The 10,063-nt window shown below is 42.7% G+C and overlaps 1 pseudogene across 1 annotated transcript in view; it reads left to right on the forward strand.

Moving 5' to 3' along the window:
• The window catches only part of LOC118020881, a 139,235-nt pseudogene extending 129,643 nt beyond the window's left edge, over positions 1-9,592 (forward strand). The window contains exons 4-5 of the transcript XR_004682039.1: positions 7,176-7,232; positions 8,274-9,592. The product of XR_004682039.1 is annotated as a glyceraldehyde-3-phosphate dehydrogenase-like (transcript). The remainder of the gene's footprint in view (positions 1-7,175; positions 7,233-8,273) is intronic.
• Positions 9,593-10,063: the final 471 nt, after the last annotated feature.

Here is a 10,063-nt window from a genome sequence, read left to right on the forward strand (position 1 = left end):
CTATTTCCTTTGTATCATCTTAAAACTCCTGGTAGAGTGGGACCCTTACAGAATGAGCACTCGATAAATGTCATTAACAGTGATTTGCACCACAGTGGTAATATTTTTAATGCAGCCCATTCCAACAAATGTTCCGCTTCCCATGTTAACTTTTATATACCCAGCAACCAAAAATGTACACTGCTGAGTGTACAGAATATTGGGCTCCAGCTAAGTGTGATTAGATATTGATTTCTGAGCCCTGTAAACATTTAGCGATGCAGAAGCTCTTGAGCATTGGATCATTATGGACTGTGGGGCTGACGTTGGCAGAATTCCAACAGTAACAATTTGTGGAAAAATTCTAGAGTTGCTGCAAGGCCCCAACTATGGATTTGACCCTGGTGTTGGCCCTGATCTGTGCCCTGGTCCACTGATTATCCTTCTCACCCTGTCTTTGCACCTGTCTTTGCAAACGTATGCTTTTGGTCACCAAAGGTACTAGGCAGAGAGAAGAGATGTAAAGTACAAACTCATCATGACTGCTGGGAAAAAGAAAAATAACTCAGATTTACAGGTGATAAGCTTGCAGTGAAGCATAGCACAGTATTACTCTTTTATATTTGTATTGTACATAGTATTGCCTTTCTTTATTTGCTGTGGGAGGTGCTATCAAAGAACTGTGAAAAAACATCTATTTAAAGTTCAAACATACGGTGTTGAGAATAAGAAGGACTAATCTTTTCATAAGTTGTGGAAGATTAAGGTTGACATTCCTGTCTTGAGACATGGGGTCTGTGTCCCCTCTCCTCAAAAAGTCACAGACTCTGTGACTGCTTTGATCAACAGAATATGGTAAAAGTGATATTTGCCAGTTTCTGGACCCAGACTTTGAGAAACTGTCAGTTTCTACTTTCTGTCTCTTAGAACCCAGTCATCATACTTTGAGACATACAAGTCACATAAAGAGGCTCATGTAGGCATTCCAGTCAAAAGTCCTAGCTCAGCTCCGAGCTAATAGCTAGTATTAAACAGCGATGTGAGTGCTCCATATTGGCTGTCCAGTCCAGTTGCACCTTCAGACGACTCCAGCCACTATCTGACCACAGCTGTATGAGAGAACCAAGGAAAATCCAGACAGCTGAGTCAGGCAACCCATAAAACTATGAGAGAAAAAAAAATGTGTTTTTTAAAAAGATTTATTATTTATGTGAAAGAGAGAGAGTGAGAGAAAGAGAGCACGAGCCAGAGGGGCAGAGGGAGAGGGAGAGTATATCAAGCAGACTCCACGCTGAGGGTAGAGCCTGACACATGGCTCAATCTCACAACCCTGAGATCATGACCTGAGCCAAAATCAAGAGTCGGATGCTTAACTGACTGTGTCACCCAGGCACCCTGAGAACAATAAATTGTTTTGAGCCATTGCATTTTTTTTTTTTAGTGGCTTGTTATATGGCAATAGATAAGTTACTCTATTTATCTATAGTAGGAGGCTACTCTTAAGCTATGTGAATCCATTTTTACTCTTTCAGACAATCCTAAGCCTCACCATTATAAGACTCCATGCCGCCCAACCGCAAGCACTTGGCTCACCTAAGTTTGCAACATCGTATCTTCTAAAATGCAAACTTTGAAAGGTGCCTTCTCATTGAGAAAAGCCTGTGCTTGCTTTATTAAATTATCACAGAGACTATCACAATGTTGAAACCTTCAGGTGTTCCTGGTTCTGTTCTCAAACCCATATCCAAAAGCAGCATTCTGCACACTCTGTGAGCTTACATGTTTATGATTCCATGTGGCGAGTTCCTCACCCATTTCCTCCAAGTGTGAGCTGTCCTGGCAGAGAGTCCCCCCGAGTACTACATAGTGTCCATAAAGTTCCTATGCCATTGCCTCTTCATCTGAAAAATGGAAGCTCCCAAGGGACTGTGACTATGTTGATGTCAACATTTTATTTTGATCTCTCCTTCTATCTTATCGTGGGGGAATTGTGTCAATCCATGAGTCATGGCACACTGGGGGCTGGGATTCTTATAAAGTTTTGGTACAAACTTCCAAAGGCACATTCCAGTCTCCATGTCTGCTCTGTTCTAGCTCAGGATTCTCAATCCTAGCTGTACATTAGAATCATCTAGGGAGTGCTCAAAAAAGCAAGACTACTTGTGTCTGGGTCTCACCTTAGAGTCATTAAGTCAAAATATCTGGGGTGGGGCACCAGCATTTATTTAAAAAATTCTCCCCAGGTGATTCGTAGATGCAGGGAAGGTTGAGAAGCACATCTAGCCCAATGATTCACTTGGCCTCTTGTTTGTGGTAGAGAGAAGAATACTGTACTTCCCAATAGTGTACCTGTATGTCCAAATCTTACCTATTCTTTAAGGCTTAGCTCAAATATTGTTTTCTTCATGAAGCTACATAGTCCCACAATTGGCATATTTTCTTCTTCTTTTGAATTAGGGGTATTTTATTTTACCTGTGTTTTCTACATTTGTATATTTTATCATCTCTTTTCTTCCTCTTTATACTCATGATATGTCTCTGACATATATGTATACACAGTGAGAGCTCAATAAATATTTATTAAATGAAGACATGGATGATGTCAGGAAAGCCATCCTCCTTTGTTATTGCTTTCCCTTGGACACCAAGAATGCTTCTGTATGGATGGAGGTGGAGGTGACTATATATGGCCTCCGTCTATGCTCCTCGATTAGAATTGCCCCATAGCTATCCTGCACACCCCACACTATGGCAGGGCTGAACCACTGTTGCTCTTGAATCTTTGTCTCTGGTTGCTTCCTGTCCCCATTTCTCCTCTTCTTACTATTCAGTTAAGTTTTTGCTTTCTCATTTAAATGATTCTTCTTTACAAAGGTCTAAATATCTACTTTCTGCTCTCGTAGGTATGGATGACCATCAGAGGGACAATAGATGCTCCACAGTGTGCTGTGGAATGAAAGTACCAAGACTGATAAGGCTGCCAAGACTTTTGAAAGTACCAAGACTGATAAGGCTGCCTGCTTATCTCCCCACTGGCAAAGGACTAGCTATTTACTGAGCTGAAGTGATAAATATTCCAAGAGCAAGTTTTGAAGTCACCAAGCCCCATAGTACTCTTTACAGAGTCTCCGTGGTATCTATACCGATGAGGCCACTAGATGTAAATCTTAGCTGGATAGAGCCAGTGGATAATTGTTTTGGGTTTTAGGGCCTCTGCTGAAATGTTACTGATTTTCAAGTTTCCCATAATCTTAGAACTGGCTTTAAAGAGATGTGTCAGCGTGTTCCTTTTTCACTTTCTGTGTGTAGCATTTCTTTTGCATCCTGCTATGTACTCATTCATTATTTCTTTTGCTCTGAAACACAAAAGCCATCTCATTTTTTCTTTAAAATTCAGAATTTTAAGAGGTTACTAGAAAAGTCCTCAAATTTGCCTGTAATCAGAGAGTTCCCCTTTGAAGTTCAGATCTTTCTTAGCTCCAATTCGAGAGGGAGTTATGATTCTGTGATGGACTCATGACATTTCTTACTGGGGATATAAAAGGTCAGGTTTTAATGCCTTCTTGTGATATATGCATCTGGTCCAAGATCAGGCAGCTTTGAATGATGGAATTTAATCGTAATTTAGTGAAGGGGTAAGAGATGAGAAGTTATGGCATTGCTGCAGTGCCTGAGCTGTCCACCACTTCCTTAGCACCTCTGTGTAAGGATTTGTAGGTTAGAGCCGCTATTTAAAATAGCCTTTCAGGAACACCATGAAGATGCTCTGGGAGTAAAAGCAAAAGCTCATCTTGGCTCATGTTCCAGTGATTACCTGACATCCTGCCTTGGAAAAATAAAGAAAACTGCCAAGGTATAGATCCTTGTCTTCTGAACATTCAGATGGATATTTACCTGTCACCTCCCATTGTGTCCAGCTGCCTCAAAATTCTTACATTGTCACCTCCTTTTGTCCCCCAAAAGAATTTTTTTTTAATTTTTTTTTAAGATTTTATTTATTTATTTGACAGAGAGCGAGAGCAGGAACACAAGCAGGGGGAGTGGGAGAGGGAGAAGCAGGCTTCCTGCCGAGCAGGGAGCCCGATGTGGGGCTCGATCCCAGGACCTGAGCCAAAGGTAGATGCTTAAGGACTGAACCACCCAGGCGCCCCCCCAAAAAGAATTTTTGAGTACACAAAGATCCCTACCTACTTCCTTTTTTTTGCATTAAAAAAAATGCTTAAGAGCAAATGAATTGAATCAGAGTTCTACCTTCCCAATCTAAGAAAATCACTTCTTTCTCTTCTGTTTTACATGAATCAAAGAAATGATCCAACTTGCCTGCATTTATTGAGAACAGAAATACTGTGATGCGGTAGAGAAAACCCTGGCACTGGATTGAAGCTCTTAGTCTTTATTAGCCTGAGCCTCTCTGAACTTCAGTTTCCTACCTGTAAATCATCATTAGCCTCAGTTTTCTTATCTAGTAAATTGCCTTCAGGTTTAAATAAAACTGTAGTCTCTTTGGAATGGTTCTATTATCTTATTTTCTGAGGCATGCTAATCTATTGCTCCAGGTACCTGATAATGTCCCCTTGTAGTGAATTCTGTTCTCATCTGGTGTTAATTTTTGCTTGTGGGCTCATTCTCAGCTGGGATTATTTTTGGTCTGTGTGAGTTTTCTGTGCTGTGTTTGGTGGGAGTATCTTTACAGAGAAGTTTTATATTTACCATGGCTGGGTGTCCCGAGGTTTTCACTTGTCCAAGACGAATTTTCATAGTAATTGGTCAGTTTGAGATCCCAACACCATGTGCATAGTATTCATTTGGACTCCATATCTGCATGTGGCACAGACAAGGGCTTGGGGGCCCATCACACACTTGATGCTTCTTTGCTTTTTCTCCAGCCCCGTTGGGAAGTCTCCCATTTCCCTTATACAAAGGAGGCAGGGTTTATAGAGGAGTCTGTGTTCTAGCATCACATTTCCTAGGGGTCCAAGGCCTCATCTCTTTTTTTTATGGGGATTTTATGACTCTAGTACCTTGCTGTTAGCACTTGCAGCCAAGTCTGCTATCCCTTGGGATTCTGGTACATTCGCTCATGTGCGATGAGTTCCTTTGTGGTTTTTTTGGTAACTAGAGATTTCCCTTTCTGTCTTTGAGTTTGGCTTTTTTTTTTTTTTTCTGTTAAATTATTGTAGTTTATCCAGCATCTGTTTTAAAGAGGATATTAGCTCAATTTGCAACATTGCTGGATAATTAAAAATCAAATGTATATTCTTTATGAGTATTTTTCCCTGCTTACCCACTTTATTTTATTTCATAAAGACACCTCTGTTCACTGGCAGCAGCTTTGCTTCTCAGATGCTGATGTGCATAGGAATCCCCTGAGGGACTTGTTAAAATGCAGATTCTGATTTCTGTAGGTCTGGGGTCTAGATGACATTCTGCATTTCTAACAAGCTCCCTGTTGATGCTGATGTCCTGGCCATACTCAGAGTAGTGGGGGTTTGAAAGAGACCAGTAGTAACCACTTCCCAATTGCTAATTTATCACTTGCTGGAATTCATCTGGCGTGATTGCTTGATAAAATCTCCACTCATCTGGCTGCTCTTGCAAGTGAGACTATGTGGCAAAAGCAGTCTGAAAATTGTAAAGAGCTACAAGATATTTCATTTGGAAAAAGAAATTAATAAATTCAAAATGGAATTAAATGTAATTGATCTTTAATGCCCTTGAAAATACCCAGAAGATCCCATCAACTTTTCTAAAAGCTCCCTTCTACCTCTCCATGTTCCTTTTATTAAGCCTTTTTTTTTTTTTCTCAAATTGGAATTCTGGGCAAATTAATAAAAGAATTAACTCTCTAATTCAATTTAAGTTTTCTTTGTTTACTTATATTGTTAATATTAATATTGATTTCTTTTTTGTTGTCATTGTATTATTTTGTAGGCTATAGCCTGGAAAGGGACTCTTTATGGTTAATATCAGTCCTAGAGAATGGAGAATTTGAGTTCCAAACAATTGGTATATTGGGTGAATCTTTAGAATATAAGAGATTATTTATGTGATCCAAGTTTCAAGTGAAGTTATAAGATTCTATTGCCCTTAAGTAAGATGGGAAGCATTTTCCAAACTTTCTCTTTGTACCCTGAAATGTAAAAAAGCAAATCAAAGGTTGATTGGCATTATGGCTGGTCTGACTTTGGCTTATTTACATCTTAATTTTATGGACTAACATTGGTCTGACTTTTAGAATTAACCAGGGGCATGCAGTAAGGTGTGAGACATCTCAGCTTCCTTTCTCTGGGCTTATAGAATGCTGAGGGTGACCTCACAACTGTGAGGCTTGGTAGAAGAGTGACACAGTGGGAGGGGACAGCAATGAGAGGCAGGGCCTGGGCCAGGTGCCTGACGCTATGATGGCTCTGCCATCATGTTACCTGCACTACCTCAGCAAGGTACATCACTTCCTGGATCTCTGTTACCTCATCAAGGACATGAAGGGTTGAGCAAGGCCATCTTCTGTTTCTTTCATCTGAAACCCTACTGTACACTTCCCATCATTTATGCCCACGTTCCATCTGCAAACCAGTGAGCCACAGGACAGGAAGATAATAGGTGTTATCCTAGCTTTGAGGAGTCTGACCAGAGACGCCTCTAACAGGAAGAGTGAAGACATTTGTGGAAAAAAATGGACCCATGTTTTATTTCACAGAGGAAGAAAAAGTTTGAGACTTGCATGACTTAAACTGACTCTTTTAGTTGGCGAGAGGGTGCAATGGTCTCAATGGTGGTCTCCCCAAAAGATATGTCCACAAGGACTCTGTGGATATGACCTTATTTAGAAAAAGTGTCTTTGCAGATGTAATTAAGTTAAGGGTCTTGAGATAAGATCGTATTGGATTAGGATGGGCCCTCAATCCATTGACAAATGTCCTTATAAGAGATGACAAGGAGAGAAGACACAGAGGGGAGAAGGTCACCTGGAAACCTGGGCACAGATGGGAGAGATCGAGCTGTAAGTTAAGGAACATCAAGACTTGCCAGCAGCTATCAGAAGGTAGAAGAAAGGCATGGAATGGATTTTCCCTCCTGAGACTGCAGGAGGCACCAACCCAGCTGACATCTTGATTTTGAACTTCTAGCTTCCAGATCTGTTAAGAGAATAAATTTCTGTTGCTTTAAGTCACCTCCTCTGTGGTCATTTGTTACAGCCAGACACAGGAAATTAATACCGAGGACATAGCACCACCAACTTGCTGGATGTTTAAGTAAGTTTTACATTCATTATTTTATTTCTTGTGATCATTTTATAAAATAGGTGCTATCATTATTGCCATTTTATAGATTAGGAAATTCAGGCTCAGAGAGGTTAAGTAGCTGGCAAGAGGTCATACAACTAATAAGTAGTGAACAACCCCCTCCCCCCTTTTCTTAACCTCTAAGGACTGCCTCCCCCCCTCAGTAACACGCTGGTTATGGAACGCTCTGTGTGGTCTTTTCTTCAGTGGCCAGTATGCCCGTCACCTTGGTTCCCATCATAGCTGGCCATGCCACTGTTTGAAGGCTGCAGTGACAGAGCCTCTTGAAAATCCGATGCGGTAGAGCCTATAGCACAAAGTAAATAATTTTACCTAAAGGCAGTTTAAATCAGGAAGCCGTACTGTTCCAAGCTGCAGAGATGTAGGAGATGTGAAAAGCATTCTCCTTTTGAGAACACAATTTGGTGCCTAGGGTATCTTTGAGCAGAAGAACTGTTTCATTCAGTTGGGCATTTTCCCAGGAAGTCAGTACTGAGAGAAGAAAAAGGAAAATGTGAAAATGAAATTCAGTTCTTGAAGGGACAGGGGATTATTTTCTAAAATAAATACTGGGAAAACCCTTAAAACCCTAACTATAGAAAAGACAACCATTAAAATAGTTTCAAAAAACAAACTGTATGTTTCTGCCAGAATACTCCATTCTGGAAGGAAGCAGCCTGGAGAGATGAAAGGGGGCCTGGAGCCCCTTTAAGATGCCCTTCTTGCCTGAGGGCGCCTGGTAGAAGGGGGCCGGTTTCCAGGGGTCTCTTCAGTCTGTGAAAGTTTCCTGAGGACAAGGTTTAGTTGAATGGTGGCAGCCCCTTCGCTTTCATGGAAACATCTAGGTGGGTGGGGGTAGGGATGTCAAAACCCAGGCACATTAATTAATTAATTAATTAAGCCATCACCCAGTTACCCCATCCCCCACCCCTCTCCCCTCCAGCTACTCTCAGTTTGTTTCATATGATTAAGAGTCTCTTATGGGGCTCTCTGCTCCTCCCCGTTCGACAGACAGCCGCATCTTCTGGTGCAGTGCCAGCTGCGTCCCCGAGACATGATGGTGAAGGTCGGAGTGAATGGATTTGGCCATATTGGGCGCCTGGTCACTAGGGCTGCTTTTAACTCTGGCAAAGTGGATATTGTCGCCATCAGTGACCCCTTCATTGACCTCAACTACATGGTCTACATGTTCTCCAGTATGATTCCACCCATGACAAATTCCACGGCACAGTCAAGGCTGAGAACGGGAAGCTTGTCATCAATGGAAAGGCCATCTCCATCTTCCAGGAGTGAGATCCCACCAACATCAAATGGGGTGATGCTGGTGCTGAGTATGTTGTGGAGTCCATTGAGGTCTTCACCACCATGGAAGGCAGCTATGCTCACCACTATACCACCAACACTGGTCTTCACCACCATGGAGAAGGCTGGGGCTCACTTGAAGGGCGGGGCCAAGAGGGTCATCATCTCTGCTCCCTCTGCCGATGCCCCCATGTTCGTGATGGGTGTGAACCATGAGAAGTATGACAACTCTCTCAAGATTGTCAGCAATGCCTCCTGCACCACCAACTGCTTGGCTTCTCTGGCCAAGGTCATCCATGACAACTTCGGCATCATGGAGGGACTCATGACCACCGTCCATGCCATCACTGCCACCCAGAAGACTGTGGATGGCGCCTCTGGGAAGCTGTGGTGTGATGGCTGAGGGGCTGCCCAGAACATCATCCCTGCTTCCACTGGCGCTGCCAAGGCTGTGGGCAAGGTCATCCCTGAGCTGAACGGGAAGCTAACTGGCATGGCCTTCCGTGTCCCCACCCCCAACGTGTCTGTCGTGGATCTGACCTGCCGCCTGGAGAAAGCTGCCAAATACGACGACATCAAGAAGGTGGTGAAGCAGGCGTCAGAGGGCCCCCTCAAGGGCATCCTGGGATATGCTGAGGACCAGGTTGTCTCTTGTGACTTTAACAGTGACAGCCACTCCTCCACCTTCGATGCCGGGGCTGGCATTGCTCTCAACGACCACTTTGTCAAGCTCATTTCCTGGTATGACAATGAATTCGGCTACAGCAACCGGGTGGTGGACCTTATGGTCCACATGGCCTCCAAGGAGTAAGAGCCCCCTGGACCACCAGCCCCAGCGAGAGCAAGAGGAAGAGAGAGGCCCTCAGCTGCTGGGGACTCCCTGCCCCAACTTATCCTCCAGAACACTGAGAATCTCCCGACCTCCAACGTTTCCATCCCAGACCCCCTGGAGAAGGGGAGGGGCTTGGGGAGCCCTACCTTGTCATGTACCATCAATAAAGTATACTGTACCCAGCCAAAAAAAAAAAGTTTCTTATGGTTTGTCTCCCTCTCTGATTTAATCTTGTTTTATTTTTTCTTCTCTTCCCCTATGATCCTCTGTTTTGTTTCTTAAATTCCACATATGAGTGAGATCATAATTGTCTTTCTCTGATTGACTTATTTCATTTAGCATAATACCCTCTAGTTCTATCCTTGTCACCTATCGTATAAATATATACCATATCTTCTCTATCCTTTCATCTGTTGATGGACATCTGGGCTCTTTCCATAGTTTGGCTATTGTGGACATTGCTGCTATAAACACTGGGGTGCAGGCCAGACACATTATTTTAACTACATCACTGCCTTATTAGGATGGGGAAGGAGAAATCAAATTTCTAACCTGTCTGTTGACATTCACTTAGTTTAGAACCTTTTGTCAAATTTTATGAAAGAAAAAACTGGTTTCTGAAAGATGGTACTTGGGTGCCTTGCTTTGTGTTTGAGGGTACAGGGTT

The sequence above is a fragment of the Mirounga leonina genome, unplaced genomic scaffold (genome assembly GCF_011800145.1).
Source record: "Mirounga leonina isolate KUSES-001 unplaced genomic scaffold, KU_Mleo_1.0 Mir_174, whole genome shotgun sequence".
Lineage (NCBI taxonomy): Eukaryota > Metazoa > Chordata > Mammalia > Carnivora > Phocidae > Mirounga > Mirounga leonina.